This window comes from Scyliorhinus canicula, chromosome 9, assembly GCF_902713615.1.
Source record: "Scyliorhinus canicula chromosome 9, sScyCan1.1, whole genome shotgun sequence".
Lineage (NCBI taxonomy): Eukaryota > Metazoa > Chordata > Chondrichthyes > Carcharhiniformes > Scyliorhinidae > Scyliorhinus > Scyliorhinus canicula.
The window spans coordinates 83585385-83609174 of record NC_052154.1 but is presented as its reverse complement, the minus strand read 5'-3'; the positions used below and the strand labels follow the sequence as shown (position 1 = coordinate 83609174).

At 47.2% G+C, this 23790-nt stretch overlaps 1 protein-coding gene across 5 annotated transcripts in view; it reads right to left on the bottom strand.

Moving 5' to 3' along the window:
• LOC119971491 (RNA-binding Raly-like protein) overlaps nucleotides 1–12817 on the bottom strand; it is a 1731169-nt gene extending 1718352 nt beyond the window's left edge. Inside the window, exon 1 of one of the 5 annotated variants that reach the window (XR_005461849.1) lies at nucleotides 12195–12817. The gene's annotated coding sequence lies outside the window, so the exon portion shown is untranslated. Of the gene's footprint in view, nucleotides 1–21; nucleotides 150–10515; nucleotides 10586–12194 lie in introns of those variants that run through there. The other 4 variants (XR_005461852.1, XR_005461853.1, XR_005461848.1 and 1 more) reach the window with 4 other exon arrangements.
• Nucleotides 12818–23790: the final 10973 nt, after the last annotated feature.

Below are 23790 nucleotides of genomic sequence, written 5' to 3'. Positions count from 1 at the left end.
AAAAAACTTTAAAAATCCTACCTGTTATCCAGACCTGGTCAAAAGTTGTCCAGTTTGTCCCACTCGCCTGCACTTTCCCCGTAGATCTGAAGGGTTACCTTTTCCCAAGTGTGAATTATATCAGAACTTAGTTCGCTCTTCCCAGTTAGTCTCTGTCAATACAGAGGGATATCCTCACACACAACAATAAGACACCTCAGAGAATGCTGCCAATGCAAACCAGAAACTGGATCAGATAGGATCCCGGACGGAAAGATGTAGAACTACAAATGTTGGTTGGGTTTGGCAGTATGCATTGGTGCCCAGTATAATACATTGACATGAAATCAGAAGTAAATAAACCTCTTCACCATGTGTCTGTCTCGTATGTGTCTGGGTGGAGTGTGGGACGAGGTTTTGCGAATAGGTAGACACAAAACCATAGTTCCAATTATTTTCCTTATATGTTCATATTTTACTCTGTTATAAATAAAGTTTGTTAATGCTTTACTTAGAAATCTGGTGTCTTAACTCATTGGAGCAGTCAGAGGTTAAAGATCTCTGCAAAACACAAATTATTGGTTCATTTACGTATGTTGGAACTCTGGGGTCTGTGAAGCTGGAACTGACCACGCACTCGTCTGGTTCCTTATACGGTGCTGCACAAATATTACTCTGGTGGCTGTACTGGCATAGAGAAAACGGAGGGGATTTTATGCCCACGTTTGCTGCGGGTAGACGAGATGGCGGAAGCAAGAATCTCAACGGTGAGATTCTGTTCGCAGATTTTCTCCTCCCCTCGCCGATGACATAACGAGATTCCTTTCTGCCTCATTTAAATAAATTAACATATGGTTCAAAGGCTTCCCCACACTACTCCCCACCCCCCCCCCCCCCCAATAAAGAATTACCCCCTTCTGACGTCACGTTGGCAAGGTTTGCAACAGGTATTGTAAAATGGAAGCAGTCCAGAGAAACCCGCCAGGAGTGTGAAGTCAGGTATAGCCCCGGGGGGGATAGGGACATGTCGGACAGTGTCCTGGCGCCCTGGCATATCCACCTCTGGAACATAGGGGAGGCAATGACATAATGGTATTGTCACTGGACTAGTAATCCAGAGACCCTGGGTAATGCTCTGGGGACCTGGGTTCAAATCCCAGCACGGCAGAGGTAGAAATTTGAATTCAATAAACAAATCTGGAATTAAAGGTCTAATGGTGACCATGAAAGTGTTGTCAATTGTCGTAAAAACCCATCTGCTTCACCTTTGTCCGTTGGGGAAGGAAGTCTGCCGTCCTTACCTGATCTGGCCTACACGTGACGGCCGACCTACAGCGATGTGATTGACTCTTAACTACCCTCTGAAATGGCCGGGCGAGACATTCAGTTCAAGGCAATTAGGGATGGGGAGAGACCCCAACATCACATGAACTAATTTTTTTAAAGCCCCATTGAGGGGATGGGGGGGGGGGGGGGGGGGGGGGGGGGGGGGGGGGGGGGGGCGGGGGACAGACTGATGGACGCTGGTCTGGTTCTTGTGCGGGAAGTTCCTCATATCCGTGGAGGGAGGGGGTGGGGGAGTATTTTTTTCAGTGCTGATCATGGTAGACTTAAAAAGATGGTGCCCCAATCTCTGTGGAGCCGCCCCACCATCGTAAAGACGAAAACCACCCCCCCACCCTGACTTTCTGTGCACAGAATGCAAAATTCCACCAAACATTGCAAGAACATTTTACTGGTATGTCACAATTCAAAAAAGATTCCATTGCCACGCAAACCACACGTAGACAGTAAAAGATTTGTCCACCGCGCTTGCTGAGGGAGAACATTATTGCCGAAGAACCGAGTTCTCGGTTTGTCCCAAGCCAGCCATTAATGAATGGAACCGCGTTACAGCAAATGGCATCTCAAGTTGTTAAGCAAGGCTTCTGTGCGCTTCATATCTTACTCACTTCTTGATACTCTTTTCTGCTTTGACCAAATGGTTTGGAACAGGGCATGGAACACAACACGTGACGTTATAAATGGGGACAGTGGGTTGAATACAGGACTCGGTAGTCATGACAACATCGTCTGTGCATCAAGACTACCTATAACTAGCAGCTCCAAAACAAAAAAGCAGGCAGCAACCAAAGTAGGCCAGTGTGTGCACGGCTAGTTTTTTGTTTTACCCTTTTTGATTGTGTTGCAGTTCAGCAGAATGCGCTTCCCCATGTATCATGCATACAGAATTAGGAAACATAGAGGTGAAAATAAATGCACGTTTGATTCTCACACCAGTCAATTCTTGATCTCAATTGTGTCATTTCAAGGCTTCGGGGTCACTCTGCTTCAGGAGGAATGGGCAACAGAAAATAAGCAGCTAATTGGAAGACCCAGTCATAACTAATTGAACCATTGTGGCCCCTGGGACAGGTTACTCGACACAATGGTGAGGAGCCTACCTTCCCTTATTTTTAGGCCAATATCTTTGACTTATTTTAAATGTAGGTTTTTCTATTTAGATGCAAAAAAAGTGACTTGAATACAACAGACTTAAATAGGCGAGATTAGCTCACAACAGCATCTCACACACACTCTCTCAAGATTTTGAAAGCATCTCACTGCCCGCCCCCAAACTGGGCTAGGTTATTAACTGAATACATTATACAATAATGAAAGCAAACACGCCAATTTGAAGCCTGAATTTACAATGCGTACTCGGGTTGGTCGACACTGTGGGGAGAAAGGAGAGAGAAAAACAAACACCACAAAAAGAGGATGGAACATGCAGGCGTGCCAGGTGGAAAAGTGATGAAATTTTAGTGCAAATGTATTGAAACTAGATTGAACTGTGGCCGAGTGAGGAAAATCCTGTTACATGCCAGTGAGAGAGATACACGAGGAGCAATAAAGGCTAGTTAAAAAAAAGTGGACATGTAAAATGAGAGCATTTTTCAATTAAAATGGTAAACCAATGCAGGATACACACACACCAAGGTTTCAAGCATACAAGCAACGCGTTAGATCAATGCAAATCCCAACCTGCTGAATCTTGTTTTCTAATTTCACAAATATCTTGGGAATAGCTGGCAGGGACATAGGAGGAAAGCGGGTCAAGCAAATAACTCACCACCACCTTTTTAAAAATTTGTTCATAGGAGGTGGGCATCGCAGACTGGGCCAATATTTATTGCCCATCCCTAATTGCCCTTTAGGGGTAAATTAAGAGTCACCCCTTCTCAAGGGTAGCAAGGGGTGGGAAATGAATGCTGGCCTAGCCAGTGATGCTCGCTGACAAAGAATAAATACAAAAGAAATTAATGAAATTATCCTACTGCCATTGGCGAAGCTATGAACTATGGGCGCGATTCTCCGCTCCACACGCCGGATTGGAGAATCGCGGGAGGGCCCCCGGACTAATTTCACGACACCCTGGCGCCCCCCCGCGATTCTCCCACCCCCCGCTTGGAAGAATCGCCGCTCTTCACGGCGACCGGCGATTCTCCGACCCGGATGGGCCGAGTGGCCTGCCGTTCGCGACTGTTTCACGATGGCGACAACCTCGCCTGGTCGCTGCCATCGTGAAATCGCCGTGAGATGCCCGTTTTAGGGCTTGTAGGGGGCCTGGTGGGGAATGAGCACCACGACTGTGCTCGGGAGGGGACAGGCCCTCGATCGGTATCCACTGATCGTCGGGCCGGCGTCTCAATTGGACGCACTATTTCCCCTCCGCCGCCCCGCAAGATCAAGCCGCCACGTCTTGTGGGGCGGCTGAGGGGAAAGACGGCCACCGCGCATGCGCAGGTTCGGGCTGTCAGCCGTTGTGACGCAGCCGCGCATGCGCGCGTTGGAGCTGGCCAACCTGCGCATGCGCGGCTGACGTCACATAGGCGCTGCCGTCGTGTCACTCTCGGCGTGCCGCCCGGTGGCTGAGATTTACGGAGCGCCGCTCCTAGCCCCGCCGGGAGGGGAGAATAGGGGTCGAGGAGCGGCCCTCCCGATTTTTCCCGGGAGCCGAGAATTCCACCCCATGTCTTGATTGAAGCTTGCCAAAAACTTAAATAAGCGGACACCAACTCCTCTTTCCCTCTCTTCCCAGTTTCAGTTATTAAAAGCAATGCCTGATATTGTGGAAGGTCATGTGAACCTAGTTTTCAGTCTGCTGTGGGTTGACTGGTCATAGATGAATGTTGTGGCTGGTCTCTATATGTCTGGCAGTGGAGGGAGAGTCTGTTTCTATTACTCATTCCTAACTGAAAATGCTTGGGCGACATTCTCCGAAATGGAGGCAGAGTGTCCACGCCTTGAACGCCGCCGCGTGAAATGGGCGTGGGCGCTACCAATTCTGGCCCCCACAGCATGCATGGGGGACTTCCTCAACGCGTCGGCCCTGACGCAACATGGCCGGGGTTTCAGGGGCCGGGCCGTGTAACAAAATAGGGCCGGGACTGGAGAGGCCGGTCCACCGATCAGTGAGCCCCGATTGCAGGCCAGACCCCATCGGAGCCACCCCCCCCCCCCCCCCCCCACCCCTGCACAGGCCGCCCCCCGACCCTGCGCGCAGAATTCCTGCCGGCTGAAAGCAGGTGTGAACGGCGCTGGCGGGACTCTGCCGTTTCCGCGCGGCCTATCAAGGCCGGAGAATCGGCTGTCCGGCCGCAGACAGCGGCCCGTGACCAGCGCCGCGCCAAACGCACCGCCGCAAATGGCGCCGATTGTCCACTCCTCGTAGAATTGCGCGCCGGCGTCGGGGTAGCGTGGCGCAGTTGCGGCGTTTCTCCGGCCCGGCGCAGGGCTCAGAGAATCCCGCCCAACACGTAGGGAGCATGGGGACAGTCTTCCCAATCATCTGGAACCAGCCTTCTAGATCCCATAGATTAGTCACACTTTAGACTCAAAATGCTGGAGTTCCGGTGTATTTCTTTGAGGTCTCCATGGGGTGGGTGGACTACTCCATTGTTACTCGGCATGCGACTGCAGTGGGCAGTGAACGTGGCACTCCGGCGATAAATATTATTTTAACAATTAGGTCCTTGCTGTTTATGTAGCATGAAGCAATGTAACAGGGAGGAGAGGAAGACAGGAAAGATTAAATACACATATCATACATCACAATATGGGGGGGGGGGGACGACACTGGTTAGCTCAATTGGCTGGACAGTTGGTTCGTGATGCAGAGCAAGGTCCACACCATAGTTTCTATTCCCGTACCAGCTGAGGTTATCCATGAAGGCCCTGTCTTCTCAACCTTGTCCTTCGCCTGAGGTGTGGTGTCCCTCAGCTTAAATCACCGGCAGTCTGCTCTCAAAGGCTATTGGTTCCCTGGGACTGTGATGACATTTACGCATCACAGTGTTAGCTGCAAAGTAATTGTGACAAATTCTCTTTCATTGAAACACTATGATAGATGGACGGGTGTGTCTCTGTATGTGTGGGGTGTGAAATTGGGCTGTGAAACAACTTATCTCCTCTCCGCCGCAATGTACCTCCCTCCACCAGTGTTGGGATAGCCTCTAGGTACAAGTGATCGAAGAAATGTACTGTTGGGTGATCAGCCATGATTGCTTTGTAAAGAAGAATGTGTGTTGTCATTAGGACAGGAATGACTAGCCCAGTGATATCACCACCACATCCCCTTAATCAGCCCAAGCCTAGGTCTTGCTGTATATGGGGACAGACTGCTTCATTATCTAAGGAGTTGCTGAACATTGTTCAATCATGAGCAAAAAATCCCCATTTCTGATGGAGGGAAGGTCATTGATGAAACAGCTGAAGATGGTTGGGCGTGGGACACTACTGAGGAACTCCTAAATTGATGTCCTGGAGTTTAGATGATTGACCTCCAACCACCACGACCATCTTCCTTTGTGCCAGGCATGACTCCACCAGTGGGGAGTTTTCTCCCTGACTCCCATTGACACCAGTTTAGCTAGGGCTCCTTGATGCCCGACTGGGTCAAATGCTGCCTTGAAGTCAAGGGCATTCACTCTCCCCTCACCTCTGGCATTCAAGGCTGTAATGAGGTCAGGAGCTGAGTGACCCTGGCAGAACCCAAACTGAGTGGCAGCGAGCAGTTATTGCTGAGTAAGTGTCACTTGATAGCACTCTTGACAACATCTTCCATCACTCTATTGATGATGCAGAATCAGCCAATGGGGCAGTCAACATGGCCGGAATTTGTCTGGCTTTTTGCGGACAGGATATAGCTGGGCAATTTTCCACATTGTTGGATAGATGCCAGTGTTAATAGTTGTACTGGAACAGCTTAGCTAGGGTTGTGGATGGTTCCGGAGCCCAAGTCTTCTGTACAACAGCTGAGATGTTTATATAAACATATTCATACTGATCTGTATTGCCACACAATATAGCTCAAATAATAGGAAGCATTGAGATGCTGAGGATCACCAACAGTGCAAAATACAGCTGACAACATCAGACGGGCACACATCTTACTAGTTTGGTGCTTGCCTATATTTAGTGCTTCTGTCAGTTAATTGATACCGAAAATAGTACCCTATCATCTTAAGTAAATCCATTCTTTGTGGAAAGGCTCCTTGAAGTTCAAGTTTCTGTTTGCATCAGTAATAACAAGAGACAGTAATAACCCCAGACTGTGAACAATGAACAGCAAATGCTGACCGTTTCAATTAATTTCCCGTTGGATTTTCAGGAATAACCAGTATAGATTTTGTGTTGACATTGTACGCTGCAATGGTATGGGGTTCATTTGAAGGATGCACTGAGTTTGTTAAAGTACCTGACTTAATCTTGGTCCCAAGGTTCAACTGGACCAGCATAACAAGTGTACACACCAAACTAAAGGACCTGTTCATTACATTCATTGCTGGATTACCTCAAGCCCATTCAAGGACATGAAAGCAGCATTCATTTTTCTGCCATACATTATTCTAAATATGAGCCCCTGCAACCCTATTGATTATGGTCTGTAACTCTCTTTAAGTATTGGTTAAATCGCTAGATAGGACCGAGTGGCACGGGCACAATATAGATGTTATTTGTATATCCACACTCGAGCGCATATACATGTTAGCCTGTTGAAAAATTATATAGAGATCTTGTTAAAGCATTGGTCTCTGAACATATCTCCTTGTCTCAATGGGTTCAAGAATGAATTTTAAATTCAGCTTAGCTGACATGATTGATAGAACACTTATCCCCGGATAGACCACGGTGGCTGAGACCGCCTCGGCCTCCCGAGAACATTCCGTTGTCTCCTTGCGCCTCTGCAAAGTGTTCACCACTGGTTGGTCGTAAGGACCAGGCTTGGACCAGTCCTGGAAAGTCGAGAGAAGCGTCCAGTGAATAGAAATGTTGGGATGGGAGCAGATACAGAGTAATTGTTTGCAACAGCGAAGGGAGGGGCGGATTTAGTTTGGTTGAGATATCACAGCCCTGCAGCAATTTAAGAGTTAAAGGAGGATGGCTTTCTGGAATTACACAAAGGTTTCTGAGTAAGGATGGCTCCCATGATTATCTTTAACAATTTGCCACCTAGGCTTCTTCCTACCACCATGACCTCCCTGGTACGAAGTTCCACTCACCCATCACCCTTCAGTAATATTCCTGTCTCCCAATGAATTAAAACAACCCCGTCCTGATGTTATATCCCTGCACCCACCCCTCTTCCCTACCTTCCCCCACCCACTTCTCCCTCCTCTCCCTCTCCCCACCCCACTCCTCCCTCTTCACACATATGGAAGATCGCTGAAGCTGCTAGTGCCTCCGGTGCTCATTCACTTCTATATCTGGAAGAACTCCCAAAATGTAGTGTTGCAATATTGTTTACATCCTGGGATTGGCAGGTAGGATGAAGCAGGTAGAAGAGAAGAGAATTTTCACAGCACTGCACGAGAAACCACAACCAGGAACTATCTGTAATTTATGTTAGGGCTCTTATCTGCAAAGTCTTTTGTGCAACTCTGCTTCCATTTTATTCATTTGCATAATGCCCCATCCCCAATTTACCTCACACCACACATTATCATAGATCCTTGGGGACAATCAGATATGTGGCCTTTTCCTTGACCTTTGGTTTCTTCAGCGAAGTATTCAAGAATTCAAACACAGCTTTTTAAACAGGTCTCACCGTGGCCTGGTTTGACCTCCGGTAGAGAGCCTATCATGGTTGAAGACTCATATAGAACAAAAAGATAAGTTGTGAACTCAGTTTCGAAAACAGTGCAGGGTATTGTACTGAGGATAGTATACAATTCCTTCTTTAATGGCAATTTACAAGTTACCAGCAATATCTACTTGTCATGGGAGAGTACCTTTAAGAAAGGGGTGTTTATCAAATAGCTGCAGTGATGTCAGAGTTTGGGTGGAGCTGGGCTGTCTGTCTGCTTTAACTTTCGTTTTTGAACTGGCAGCTACAGTGTGTGTTTAGTTTCATTTCCAAAGTTGGAGCTGCATCCAGCCAAACAAGGTGTAATATTGATCTCTCTGCATGAAAAGAATGTCTTCAGATCACTTGCTAATTTAAAAGTGATAACTTCTCTCGGTAGAGAATTTAAATCTGCTGTCTTTGTTAAAGAGGGTATTTGTCTTATGGATGTTGCTAGGAAAGATTAAGGATTACATATAGAATACTGTATTCTTTGGGGGAAGTATTTGAGTTGATAGTTGCTAAGATGTTTACTGTGTGTTTATAAAATGTTAACTGGATTCACGTAATAAACATTGTTTTGTTTTAAAGGTACTTTAGATCTCTGTTGCATCACACCTGTAGAGTGGGCCCTTGTGTTCTCCATAACTAAAATATATTAAAAGTTGTGGGGCAGGTGAACACCATGATACACTTTGGGGTTCTCTAAATCCTGGCCCTAAATATACTGCAGAAATTTGGAACATAGGTGAGTTTGTATGAAAGTTATTCACTGAAACACAACTTGCAGATTATTTAGAGTATTTGCTCAGACCAAATTATAAAAGTCGAAGAATGGTTTATCTTCAGCACACTTAATATTACACACTGCACGTTTCCAATTTATAACAGAACTTCTTTGAATTTAACATTCTTATATTTTTTTCAATGTCATCTTAACTCTAGCACAACATTTTACCATCCCGAACACGAGATAAAACGTATAACTGTCCTTAAAAAAACAAGCCAATTTTCTTTTTAAAATAAGAGCTGCAGGAAACATTGTGAAAGGGTTGCCAACTCGGATTAAATATGTCCCTGGAGGTTTTGTCACATGACTTACCCCCACATGCGGCCAATGTATCCATCCTTGTGATGCACAGCCTTCCAACACCAATTCGAAAGCAAAAATAGACTCGGTACCCAATTGGATGGCTCTTGATGCCAGACAACACCCCCCCCCCCCCCCCCCCCCCCCCCCCCGGCCCCTAGTCTCAGCCCCATTTTGTATACTTTATATCTGGTAAAAAGAAATGTTCAAAACATTTTTAAAACTTTTTGGATGTCCTGATGATTTTTCTAGGGCTGCACACAGCAGTGGCCTGGGAGATTGATCTTCAATTCCTGGAGATGCCAGGCCCATCCTGGAGGGTTGCCAACCATACTACCAGGCCTCGACAGTCTTGCCTCCCTCTTCAGGTTTGCCTTACCTTGCTTCCTTTAATTTTAATATTTTCTCCAAAATAATTTTCAAAATCATTCCCCCCCCCAAAGTTCCTTATCAGCATTATAGCATTATTTCCAAAACGCTCGACTGAAATGTATCATCCTCCTCCTCCACCCCCCCCCCCCCCCCCCCCGCAAAACGACATAGATTCTAAATTTAGCTAATTTCCCCGCATACTTTAATTGCCATTGTTTGTTTTTGGTGTGGAACTACTTTATAAATATTCAATTATCCGCACACCATACCGTGGTCATTCTTTTGCATGTCTGCCAGGTAATACCAGCATGGCACTTATTTTCAAACGGGGCACAAACTCAAAGCAGTTCCTTCAAGAGAAAGAGCAGGGCAGATTCATTCAAAACAAAATAAGGAAGCCATCCTCATCTGAATGGTTCCTGGAGTCCTGTTCAAAATATAAGCTGCGTGCTCAAGGCAATCTGAAGTATCGCATTTGACATTTTAATATCTGCTGATGCTGAAATTACTCCATCGGATTACAATGACATTAGAAGCACTTGCGTTTTATAACTCTCTGCTAGCCATCCATAGGTAGATTCACACTATAAAAATCACCACTGAAAAATGCTAAAGGTTAAATTTAAAAACATACTCAGCTGGAACATACACTACTGGATTTTTTCAAATATACACATCAGTGGCTAACACTCTCAAGAACTTTGTCAATACAGTTCATGTTCAGTTACCTACCTCCCTCGTACAAATCAGTTACTAGGATTGTAAGTCATCCATATGCCAAAGTAAAATGATAAAATGGTAATCCACCTCCAAGGCTAATCAGTCTGGTTGACAATTCATCACAGTCTCTATTTTATTGTCAGACTGAACATACGTTTGTTAAGAGCAACATTTCAAATGTAAAAAATACTCAATAAACAATTCACCACAAAGGCTTGGTACCAAACTCTGATATATATAAACCTACCTTGTCAAAGCTTATCAAAGCTCCTTCATAACGCTTAGCGAGAAATCCAGACCAATAAAATGAGTCAGATAATGTTCAATGATGTACAGGGCACTGTGGTTTCTGTGTAAACCACTAATGGGACTGGATAACTCTCACACATTGCACTGCATCATCACAGAATTCTCATTAATAATGAAATATACAAAGCTCCGTTTTGATATATAATTATTAAATAATTTGATATGCTTAATCGCATTTAACCCTAAATGTAATGAAGCTGCTGACACACACAGACAAAATGCTAAGCTGCCCCATTCAGCATTATCCAGAATGGGTAATTAAGTGCAATGGTACCCAATTTAAACCTTACTTTCCGTTACTGACACTTGCATCCAGACAATAAACGGGAAAGGAAGCAGATTTATTCCTCATGGTCTTTTTTTTGGAAGGTTCACACATTTAAAGTGGGAGGTTGTTTAACCTCTGTCTGGGAATCAGCTACATTAAACCTCAAAGCACTGGTAATCTATTTAGCAAGGGAGTTGGGAGCTTTCTGCAAATTTTGTGTCCATCATTCCAAAGACAGAAGCAAGCAGCTTCGGCGAGGTTTAACAAGTTGCATTGTAGTCCAAGCGTTAAAAAGTGACAATCGATAGGCAGGGAAGACATGACCGAGTTTCGGTTACATAGGACTGCTAAGGACTCTCAATCTATAATCCAGCATTCTGGCAAACAAACTAATAACAAATATTATCCTATAACATGATGGCACACAGTAAATCAGAATTACAACCAGCCATCCCATACCTCAACTTAATCATTACTATACTTCAACTTAATCATTACTATTCAATTGTAAACATTTGAAGCTGATACATTCAGCCTGAATGATTCGCATTTATTTTGCGATTGTAACCTGGAGAATGTTTTAAATTAGATTTCAAATCATACATTTCTCTCCTTATCAGAGACGGTACTTATATTTATAACATAATCAATTATAAATATATATCATATATGCAACTTGTCTTAGTACCGTATTTTATTTGTTCCATTTTAAAGTTAACTACACCAAGATTTTAAACTTATTTAAACAAGTAGTGTTAGACCACAGATTTAATTGAAGTATCCTAATCAGGAATAATAAATCTTTAAATGATAACACAGCTCCAACGTTATGAGTATCAGATTATTTTATTTTCATTCCCTATATGCTGTTAATTAATGTACAATGGAGGGTGCGTTGTCCTGTTTACTGAATGTGAAGTTTACACGTGAATTCTTTCCGTTTTAATCCGCAAGTTTTTTTTTGACAGCGAGACAGATCCCAGTGAAAACAAACAAGGAAAACGCGGACTTCTACAAATGATACAGACACTCGTCCGAGGCGAGGGAAATCCATCGTTAAAAAACATTGGCAGGCAAAAAAAAAGATAGAGCTCACTGTAGGAACCAAAATGCTTTGAAGAAGGCAGCTTTGAAGAGAAAAAAAAAACCTTTCAAACCCGTCTCCTAGGCTACCACATCATCCCTTGCAACACTTTCAAAATAATTTTTTTAAAAATCTTACAAGTTGCTCCTCTTCAAAAAAAACAAAAGTTATGCATTGATTTACCCCAAATGCAGCAACACAGCTAGAATACAACATTAGAGGAAGGGAGAAGAAGAAGAAAAAACAATTGTTTTAAAATGTGTACCTTTTTTTTCTGGAAATCATTGGTGAATTTCAGAAAAGTACAAGAGCGGCGGACACTTCTGAAAACCTCTCCACATTACAGCTTGCAATACAACTGTTTTCTAAACACTGCATTGCGCTTCAGTCCCACAGATGAGCAGTAAATTTATATTTTATGAAATAAATTTATGCACGGACATGCATCTCGCCTTCCACATTAATAGATTTTTTTTTAAAAACACAAAAATACAGGATTACAACCATGCTGGAAGATGTCCCTTTAAAAATATAATTTAAAAAACGTTACGTCTCTCCAGTTTAATATTGTAGAAAAGACAATAAAAAAGTGATCCATACATTACTATTTCAATAAGTACAAGGGAAAAAAAAACATTCAAAAAAAAAGAAGAAAAAAATAGCGAGTTTTTTTTGATTTTTCAGGTGTCTGCTACTCACCAGCACGGGTTTTTTTAGTATCTAGTACAGACTGACTTGTTACAGTGTATTGTATGCTGCACACACTGGGGGAAGAGACAGAATCAACCCAAGCTTCAAAATGGCCACTCGCTTCGTTTTTAACCATCCCTCCGGGTATCCGTACCCCCTTCGGGCGTGTGGCGTCACAGCTGGAACGTTGATACTTTCTGCGCAGACCCTTGTGACACATTGGAGGCGCGCTTGCCAATATCTGAGACTGGAAGGACTCTGAAAGTGGGGTTTTGGTTGCAAGCAAATCTGATCAAATCATTCTGGGATGCCTTTTACTCCCCACCTCCACCTTCTATTTTGGAATTGACGTAATTCTTTTAAATACATTATTTAAAAAATGAGGTTATGAATTTTTTTCCACATAGCAAGGTGATGTTTATATTATAATGTGAAGATGCTCCAATTATACATTCAAATCTGATATTCCTCTGTTATATATTGAGGGAAACATAGGGAAATAGTTTTGCTAAATACATTTCTTCATTACATCACTATTTTAATTATACTTCATTCGCTGTGACATTCTTTATAAATGAAGGGTTTCCTTTTTTTTAAATGTATTATATTCCAAATATGTGAGAAAATAACAACAAATAAAATACAGACTCCAGAAAATCACAGTTTGCAGTTTGTACAATTTTCCCCCATTTAACACCTCCCCTCCTACCCAAGACAAAGAATTCCTCAAACAGCATCATGAACAATCCCCAATCCATCTCGAAGCCCTCCGCAGACCCCCTCAACTCAAACTTAATCTTCTCCAACTGGAGAAAGTCATGCAAGTCCCCCAGCCAGGTCACCAGCCCCAGCGGCGTATCCAACCTCCAATTTAACAAGATCCTTCACCAGGCAATTAGAGAGGCGAAGGCCATAACATCGGCCCCCTTCCCCTCCAGAAGGTCCGCCATCTCCAATACTCCAAAAATAGCCACCATTCGATCTGGCCTGACTTCCACACCCACTATCTTAATAGCTTCCCAAACACTGCTCCCCAGCATCTCTCCAGCTTCTCGCAACCCCAGAACATATGCACATGATTCGCCAGCCCTCGCCCACTCGTCGGCCACCCCCTGGAAGAACCCACTCGTCCTTGCCCTTGTCATATGTACCCTGTGCACCACCTTGAACTGAATCAAGCATATTAGGGCAGCACGGTAGCATGGTGGTTAGCATCACTGCTTCACAGCTCCAGGGTCCCAGGTTCGATCCCCGGCTGGGTCACTGTCTGTGTGGAGTCTGCACGTCCTCCCCGTGTGTGCGTGGGTTTCCTCCGGGTGCTCCGGTTTCCTCCCACAGTCCAAAGATGTGCGGGTTAGGTGGATTGGCCAGGCTAAATTGCCCTTAGTGTCCTAAAAAATAAGGTTAATGGGGGTCGTTGGGTTACTGGTATAGGGTGGATACGTGGGCTTGAGTAGGGTGGTCATTGCTCGGCACAACATCGAGGGCCGAAGGGCCTGTTCTGTGCTGTACTGTTCTAACATCTAACATATTCTCGCGCAGAAGGAGGTTGAATTCACCCTCCTGAATTCACCCTCCTGGGAATAGATAGAGTAGACAGTCAGAGACTTTTTCCCCGGGTGGAACACACCATTACAAGGGGACATAAATTTAAGATAAATGGTGGAAGATATAGAGGGGATGTCAGAGGTAGGTTCTTTACCCAGAGAGTAGTGGGGGCATGGAATGCACTGCCTGTGGAAGTAGTTGAGTCGGAAACGTTAGGGACCTTCAAGCGGCTATTGGATAGGTACATGGATTAGGGTAGAATAATGGAGTGTAGATTAACTTCTTCATAAGGGCAGCACGGTAGCATTGTTGATAGCACAATTGCTTCACAGCTCCAGGGTCCCAAGTTCGATTTCGACTTGGGTCACTGTCTGTGTGGAGTCTGCACATCCTCCCCGTGTGTGTGTGGGTTTCCTCCGGGTACTTCGGTTTCCTCCCACAGTCCAAAGATGTGCAGGTTGGGTGGATTGGCCATGAAAAATTGCCCTTAGTGTCCAAAATTCTATGATTAATCCAGGACAAAAGTTCTGCACAACATCGTGGGCCGAAGGGCCTGTTCTGTGCTGTATTTCTCTATCTCTATCCATATCTCCTCGCACCACATCCCCAGCCTATATCCCCCCAATTCCTCCTCCCATTTGTTCTTGATCCTCACCACACCCTTGCTCCCTCAACCACCCATATATATCCCCAATCCTACACTCACCCAACTCATTCCAGAGCAGCAGTTGCTCCAATAAAGTGTACTCCGACAACCTGGGAAACGTCCTCCACTCTGTTCGCGCAAAGTTCCACACCCATATATATCTAAATTCACTCCCCCTCGGCAACTCAAACCTCTCCCGCAACTCATCCAGACCCACAAACGTTCCTTCCGAGTACAAGTCCCTAACCCTCTCCAGCCCCGCCTCTCCATTTGCCATACACCCCATCCATTCCGCCCTGCCCCCCATCATCGCCTCACCTTTTCCACATTTGCTGCCCAATAATAGTGCAGCAGGTACTATTCAGTAACGCCAACCGGCTTTTTTGTCCCTGCGTCTGCAACAGAGCCCTCTTGACCCTTCCCTGTCCATACAAACTCCAAAATCACTATCCCCAACTTCTGGAAGAAGGTCTTAGGGAGAAAGATTGGGAAGGTCCGGAAAACAAACAGGTACCTTGGCCGCTCATTCATCTTTACCAGCTGCACACTCCCTGCCAATGTCAGGTGCAAAGTATCCCACCTCTTAAAATCCCCCTTATCTCCTCCTACAACATTGTCAAATTCCACCTGTGCATCGTAGCCCGCTCCCTCGTCAGCTGAATCCCCAAATAACTGAACCTTTCCCTAGCTACCTTGAAAGGCAATACCTCCAAGTTGGTCCCCAGCTTGCTGCATTCAGCGGAAACACCTCAACATTTAGCTTATACCCAGAGAAAACTCCAAACTTCTCCAATAGTCCCATCAGCCTACCCATACTTCCCAGTGGGTCCGACACAAACAGCAACGAGTCATCCGCGTACAACGACACCCGTGTTCCCTGCTCCCGCTCATAATCCCCTTCCCACTCCACAGACCTCTGAAGGTCCATCGCCAAGGGCTCAATCACCAGCGTAAACGGCAGCGGTGACAATGGACACCCCGGGCGCGATTCTCCGCTGCCCACGACGGGTCGGAGAATAGCGGGAGGGCGTCCCTGACATTTCTCCCGCCCTCCCGCTATTCTCCCCTCCCACGGCCGCCCCACGACACGAATCGCTCCTCGCCGTTTTTTACGGCGAGCAGCGATTTTCCCCAGGCCGATGGGCCGAGTTCTCAGGCCTTTATGGCCGTTTTTACGGCAGCAAACACACCTGCTTGCTGCCGTCGTAAAAACGGCCGCAACATGCCCATTCTGGACATCCAGAGCCCCCATTGGCACGGCAGTACCACGGCCATGGGGCCTCACGGTAGCATGGTGGTTAGCATCAATGCTTCACAGCTCCACGGTCCCAGGTTCAATTCCCAGCTGGGTCACTGTCTGTGTGGAGTCTGCACGTCCTCCCTGTGTGTGCGTGGGTTTCCTCCGGGTGCTCCGATTTCCTCCCACAGTCCAAAGATGTGCGGGTTAGGTGGATTGGCCATGCTAAATTGCCCGTAGTGTAAGGTTAATGGGGGGATTGTTGTGTTACGGGTATACGGGTTACGTGGGTTTAAATAGGGTGATCATTGCTCGGCACAACATTGAGGGCCGAAGGGCCTGTTCTGTGCTGTACTGTTCTATGTTCTATGTTCTATAACGGACGCACTCTTTCTCCCTCCGCCGCCCCGCAGGATCAGTCCGCGGGGCTGCCGAGGGAGATGACGGCCCCGCGCATGCGGGTTGGAGCCGTCCAATCCGCGTATGCGCGGCTGACGTCATCGTGCGCGTCAGCCGGCGTGACGCTTGGCGCGCGGACTTAGCGACCGTCGCTAAGTCCGCGATGCCGTGGTTCACGGGGCCCCGCTGCTAGCCCCGCCCGGGGGGGGGAGAATCGGGTCCCGGGAGGGGACGCGGAGGCTGCCGTGAAACACGGCCAGTTTCACGGCAGCCTTTACAACTCGCCGCATTTGCGGAGAATCGCGCCCCCCGTCTTGTTCCCTGTGCAACCTAAAATTTTGTGAACTCATTTGAACGTACACTTGCCACCGGGTGCAAAAGACTCATGCATGCCACAAACGTCGGGCCATACCCAAACCATCCAAAAACTTCTAATAGGTGACTTCATGCCACTCGATCGAAGGCCTTCTCCGCATCCATAGAAACAATAAGCTCCAGCACCTGCCCCCCTGACAGAGTCATAACCACATTTAACAGCCTCCTGATATTGCTGGATCCTCACAGACCACCCCTGGCACACACCCCTCCATCCACCCCGCCAACAACTTAGCAAATACTTGCATGTCCGTATTCAACAATGAAATGGGCCTGTACGACCCACACTCCAATGATCCTTCCTTCTTCAGGATTAGCGTAATCAACGCCTGTGTCTACATCTTTGGCAATTTCCCCTTTTCCCAACACCTTATAAAACTCTGCCGGGAAGCCGTCTGGTCCCGGGGCCTTCCCTGACTGCATTCCCCTGAATACATCCATCACCTCCCTCAGCTCCAATGGCTCCTCCAACACCTGCCTGCTCTCTTCCTCCAACCTTGGGAACTCCAACCCATCCAAAAACCGCCCCATGTCCCTTACTCTTTACCCGGCTCAGCCCTGTACAGCTTCTCATAATACCTCCTGAACACCTTGTTTATCCTCCCCGACTCTTTTACCCATGTGGTGTTCTTTGTGTTGCTTTGGTTGGTGTAATGTTCACATCGACCACACAATAGCTTGAACTGAAACAAAGCTATAAATTTATTAACACTGCAAATTTGGATTCGATGCATACTCCTAAAGAATACACAGTTGATTATTAACATTTAAACTACAGTCATCTCCAGCTAATCTTAATACTGATATAAACTATGATCTGCTCTTACTCATCCCATTTATACTTCTGACTCTCTCTAGCTAACTCCTGCACACACTTTTCCACAAGGCTTACTTACCATCACTGCCTTATATACTTGTAACTGTAGTTCCCTCTGGTGGCTACTCTGGACACTGCACTTACCCTTGCATTTCTTACAGTTATGGTAATACCACAATCCAGATAAGGGGGGAAGGCCTACTCCACCCCTCTTTCCTAGATCTGCTGGGACATAAATACCCTGGCCCAGGTGTGGACTGGTTGCGGAAGATCTTTGGGGAGTAGGTGATGTAAATTGTGAGGAGAATAAATCAAAACTTTTCTACAGTCATCACTTCTGAGTGATTGCTTGCCTGAGACTTTATGCCTCCCTTACTGATCCGATCAATGCAACAACACCTCTTCCTTTTTACCTGTCTTTCATAAATGTTGAATATTCTTGAATATTCAGTTCCTCGGCTTGGTCACTCTGTAGCCATATTTCCGTAATGGCAATTAGATTGTACCCATTCATTTGTGCCTTTATATCATCGGCCTTGTTTCGAATGCTGCATGCATTCAGATATAGCGTCCTTACCGTTGTCTTTTTAACATTATTCTGCACTCTAAGGCTAACGATACTCGCCTTCATTTCACCTACCTTCTAATTTCACTTGATACTTTCTCAATTCTTCTTATCAGCTTTACCTCCTTCCAATTTGAGTTACCCCTCAGGTTCACACAGCTTCCGAACAACTAGTTTAAACCCTCCCCAACAGCAATAGCAAATCTCCCTGCAGGATGTTAGTCCCAGTCCTGTTAAGGTGTAACCCGTCTTTATTGCAAAGGGCCTACCTGCCTTAAAACTAGTCCCAATGTATCAGAAATCTGTTGCCCTCCCTCCTACACCAATTCATTCGCCACGTATTTAATATCTCAATCTTCCTATTCCTATACTCATTAGCACGTGGCACTGGGGTTGATCCTGAGATCACTGGTTTTGAGGCCCTACTTCTTAATTTCCTCCCGAACCCCATAAAATCTGCTTTCAAAACCTCATCCCTCTCCCTACCTATGTCATTGGTACCAATTTGGACCACGAGTTCGGGCTGTTCACCTGCCAACTTAGAATCATAGAATCCCTATAGAGCAGAAGGAGGCCATTCGGCCCATCGAATCTACACCGACCCACTGAAAGAGCACCCTACCTAGACCAACTCCCCCGCCCTGTCCCCGTAATCCCATCTAACCTGCACAACATGGACACTAAGGGGCAATTTACAGCACGGCTAATCCACCTAACCTGCACATCTTTGGACTGTGGGAGGAAACCGGAGAACCTGGAGGGAACCCACGCAGACACGGGGAGAAAGTGGAAACTCCACACAGACAGCCGCCCTCGACTGGAATTGAACCCAGGTCCCTGTGGACCCAGCGCTGTGAGGCAGCAGTGCTAACCACTGGGCCACTCCATGACATGTTTGACACTGGTACCAGGGAGCTAACACACCATTCTGGAGTCACGCTTATTGCTGCACAAACACCTTTTTGATCACCTGACTATCAAATCCCCTTTCACTATCGCACTTCCATTCTTCTTTGTCCCATCCTGTGCAGCAGAACCACCCACAGTGACTCCAGCTACCATCAGGGTGACAGCCTGGCAGTGCCAACGTGACCAGGGGCCAGGTTGGCACTGCCAAAGGTAGGGGCCTGAGGCGATGTCCATGAAAGGGGGGGGTTAAAAGGAGGTTATGGAGTGGGGGGGGAGGGGTGAACAGGGGTATGAAGCGGCCTCATAAATGTTGCTGGGGGTGATGGGGCTGTCCTGAAAGTGGGCGACGGGAAAAATGGAGCTAGGGAGGCCTGAAAAGGGGGGCCCTCAGCGACCCCATAGCGGGTGTCCTCACTTGGGGAAGGGGTATTGTCCATGTCTGCAGGGGGGTGGAATTGCCCATGGTGTGTGGGGGACCCTCAAGTGCACTTAGAGATGAGGGCACCCTTTCAAAACCAACGAGTTCAGCTCCCCACTGGTGAAAACATTTCAAAGTATGGGCTAGACCAGGCCCTAAAATAAAGACTATGTGGGCAAATACAAGTGTGGATCTCACCCAAAATGTCGGTGGAAATATTCCCCTTCAGACTCTGTGACTGCCTCTTCTGCACAGCTCTCAGGGCTGGAGTCGAGGATCTGACTGCTGGACTCCTTCAGTATGTCCACTAATCTACCACATTCAACACTCTGGTGTGTAGATTTTAGCCGCGAGCCCAGACCAGGGGAGGACAGTAGAGATCATCGTCCTCACTGAGTTTGAGAAGACTGCTGCAGAGCTCGCTAGCTTGGAAAGGGATCGCTATTGTGGTGGTGCCGAGCTTGGCCTCCCACAGCAACCTGGTACAGATCTCAGCTCCATTACTTCACCCAATCCTGCAATTCACACTGAGTGTAATATACTCAAAATTAACTTCTGCTCATCTACTCAAACCATCCTTTTGTCTTTTGCAGATATGAACAGACCCATAGCTAACTCGCTAGCCCAGCAGCTCTCCAAGCCTATGGAGCACGTTTGAGGATGAGGGGGGCTCAGGAAGAACCTTTACAGCACTCACCCGCATCTTCCACCAGAGCAGAGACACACACCTCAGTGGGGGCAAGTTCTAGTTTACATTCTGGCTCACTTTCTGGAGAACACCTCACTGACAAATCCCTTCAGAAGTTGGGGACAGCAGTCAGATGATAAGTCTCTGGATACAGCTGCCAGCTCAATGGTGGAGATGCAATGGCAGGCAGTGGAACATCCAGCAGAGGTTCTATCGCCACTTTTCAGATGGAGGTGTCCCTCCATGTTCTGTCTGATGTCATGGCTCTGCCATGAAAGCACCGTGAGGCCCACCTGGGTAGGAGACCTGGACGGGATTCTCTAGTCCCACGGCAGAGTGTCCAGGCCATCGTAAACGCCGTTGCGTTTTACGACGGCGTTAACGGTCCAACCCCACGACTAATTCTGACCGCTACAGTGGGCCAGCACGGCACTGGAGCGGTTCAGGCCACTCCAGCTGCTGATCCCGGTGCGAACTGGGTGATGTGGGATCCGCGCATGCGCAGTGGCGACGGCGCCAACGTGCGCATGCGCAGTGGCTTCCTTCAACGCGCTGGCCCCGACGCAACATGGCACAGGACTACAGGGGCCGGCGAGTAGGAAAAGAGGCCCCCAGCCAGAGAGACCAGCCCGCCGATTGGTGGGCCTCAATCGTGGGCCAGGCCATATCAGAGGCCCCCTACGAGGTCGGATCCCCCCTCCCTCCGGCTGTGAGCAGGTGTGGACGGCGCCGGCGGGACACAGCATTTTCACTAAGGCCGCTCGGCCGATCCAGGGCTGAAAAGCGCCGGGCCAACCATGCCGGCATCAATGGCGCTGATTCTCCGCGCTGTGGAGAATCACGTGACGGCGTCAGGCAGCGTGGCGCGATTCGCGCCGGTTGTGGTAATTCTCCGGCCTGGCCGTGGGCTGAGCAGGAGACCGGACGAGGCCGGGCCCCTCCAGAGGACACCAGCCAAGGTCATCACAAGCATCAGGACTTGGCAGTCAGCAGGCTGCCTCTGCCCGTGCTGCAGATGGTGGGGCTGCACCCAGGCATAGTGGTAGGGTTACAGGTGCTCCATCACTGCCTCTGAAGGGCACAGCAAACTGCCGTGCATATTGCAGAGAGCAACCTGAGCTGTCCAGACTTCTGAGTCGCATCTCCAGCAGTCTAATGGTCTGCTCTATGAGGGAACCTGTGGCGACATGAGCAGCTTTGTACCTTTCCCCAGCTGGGGTCTATGAGGCTAGAAATAGGAAGATAGAGCAACTAAACATGTGGCTAAACATCTGTTGTTGGAGGGAGGGTTTCAGTTAAGTGCCCCACTGGGAGCTCTTCCAGGACAGATGTGACCTGTATAAGAAGGACGGGTTGCATCTAAACTGGGGAGGCATAAATATCCTGGCCGCGAGGTTTGCTAGTGACACATGGGAGGGTTTAAACTAGTCTGGCAGAGGGGCGGGCACTGGAGCAATAGGTCAGAAGGTGAAAACATTGAGGGAGAACTAGGGAATAGGGCCAGTATGGCTCTGAGGAAGAGCAGACAGGGAGATGTTGCTAAAAACAGCGGGACTGGTGGCCTGAAGTGCATATGCTTTAATGCAAGAAGTATTACAGGTAAGGCAGATGAACTTAGAGCTTGGATTAGTATTTGGAACTATGATGTTGTTGCCATTACAGAGACCTGGTTGAGGGAAGGACAGGATTGGTAGTCATGCAACCATGTCAGGATCCAGCTTCCCTCACCTTGGTCTTCCCCCTGCATTCTTTTGTTCATATTATTCATTCACATCCTTGCCTCTCTAGCTGCCCTCATGAGTCCTTGCCCTGAACCTTACTCCCTCCTTCCACATAGTCCTCCTGGCCTTCGTCTGCCCACCCCAGCCCCCCTCACCCTCGGTCGAAATTACTGAGGTGGTCGCATAAGTCCCGCAGCACAGTGCTGCCCAGATTGACACTGCCATGTGGCACGGAGAGGGGAAGGAGATCTCCCCAACACCAGGCACAGTACTGATCTGACTTGGTGATAAAGGAGGGTCAAACAGCACAGTACTGTCCAGGAAGATCAGTTTGGCATGCAGATGCAGGAACCGGTCTGACCCTGCAGAGTGGTGAACGGCGCACCTGGAGCAGCAGAGCACCATGGCTGTTAGGCTTTGTTGCACTCACCACAAAGTCTGTAGCAAACTGCCTTGTGCACGCCATTGTTTGTCAATCAGGTTTGAGACCAATGTAACTTCACACTGGCGTGACGCAAGATTGGAAGGCCAGTTGGGATTTTGCTGGGCAGCTGTTTTAATGAATATTCAGGAATGTAAATGGCATTCATGCCACCAGCCAACGGGCAGATGCACCCGCCATTAATCCGCCACTTGGAGAATTGCAATGTGATTTTACGCTGGCAGGTTTCCAACTTTCTGGCTCCCCTGTTCTGTATTATTCTTTGTTCTTTGTTCGCCAGTTGACAGAGTACAAGAAAGAACAGTGCGAGATTAACTCACTTGACTCTCTCACTTCAGTACATGCCTCATTAATCATTTTATCATACTTTTACACAAATTACATTCTGCAGCAGGAATGCCTGGACCGAGGAGCTAGAGAAGGCAGCAGGGCAAGGTTCCAAGGAAGAGAAGGAGGACAGAGAAACTACATTGACTGACTTCCAAACACTGTTGGAGGCGACATAAAGGAATAGCACAGGCATCTGAGAGCTGGTGCCAGCAAGCCTACCAGTTATATGTGTGCCAACTGGTGGGAGAGGTATTGGCACTCAATGCCAATCCCATCACCATCAGGACTGCAGAGCAGAGTTAGAAAATAATCTACAACCTTACCAGGAAAATGAAGACACTCTTACCCACTCTTTTCCTGGCAGAATTAACCCTTCACAATGCACTCTTGTTAATGGAAGCTAAGTTATAACGTGCACTATGACTACACAGCTCCACTAATAACAAATACTTGTACACATAACCCTAAATTCTCTTCTTTCACTTTAGCATGATCTTTCCCCATATCTCATACTTCAGCCCCTCCACGCAATGTTCCTATTCATTCTATCCTCTTGCAGTCCGAACTGATGCACAATATGTTTCTGGAATATACATCTTCATTCATCTGAGGAAGGAGCAGTGCTCCAAAAGCTAGTGATTTGAAACAAACCTGTTGGACTTCAACCTGGTGTTGTAAGACTTCTTACTGTGCTCACCCCAGTCCAACGCCGGCATCTCCACATCATGGCTACCTCCAGAGACTAGACTCAGGTCTATGATGAGAAAGCAATGGAACTCATGGGGCACCATGGGAGATGGCAAGGTGAGGGGTATGTTGCCTGAACCAGGTGAGTGACTGAACACTGTGTTGCTCTGGCAGCTCAATAAGCATCTACATGGACATAGACTTCCACTCAAATCTGTTCCCTTAGTCACAACGGGGTAATGCTCACCAGCCTAGGATTTCACCCTGTTTTTCTGCACTTTCAAATAAAGAACCATTCTCTCAATCCACTAACCGACCTGCAACTTGACAACATAGCTATACTCTTTGCCGATGCTTGGCCATACACTGGGAGTGCTGTCTTTCCCCTC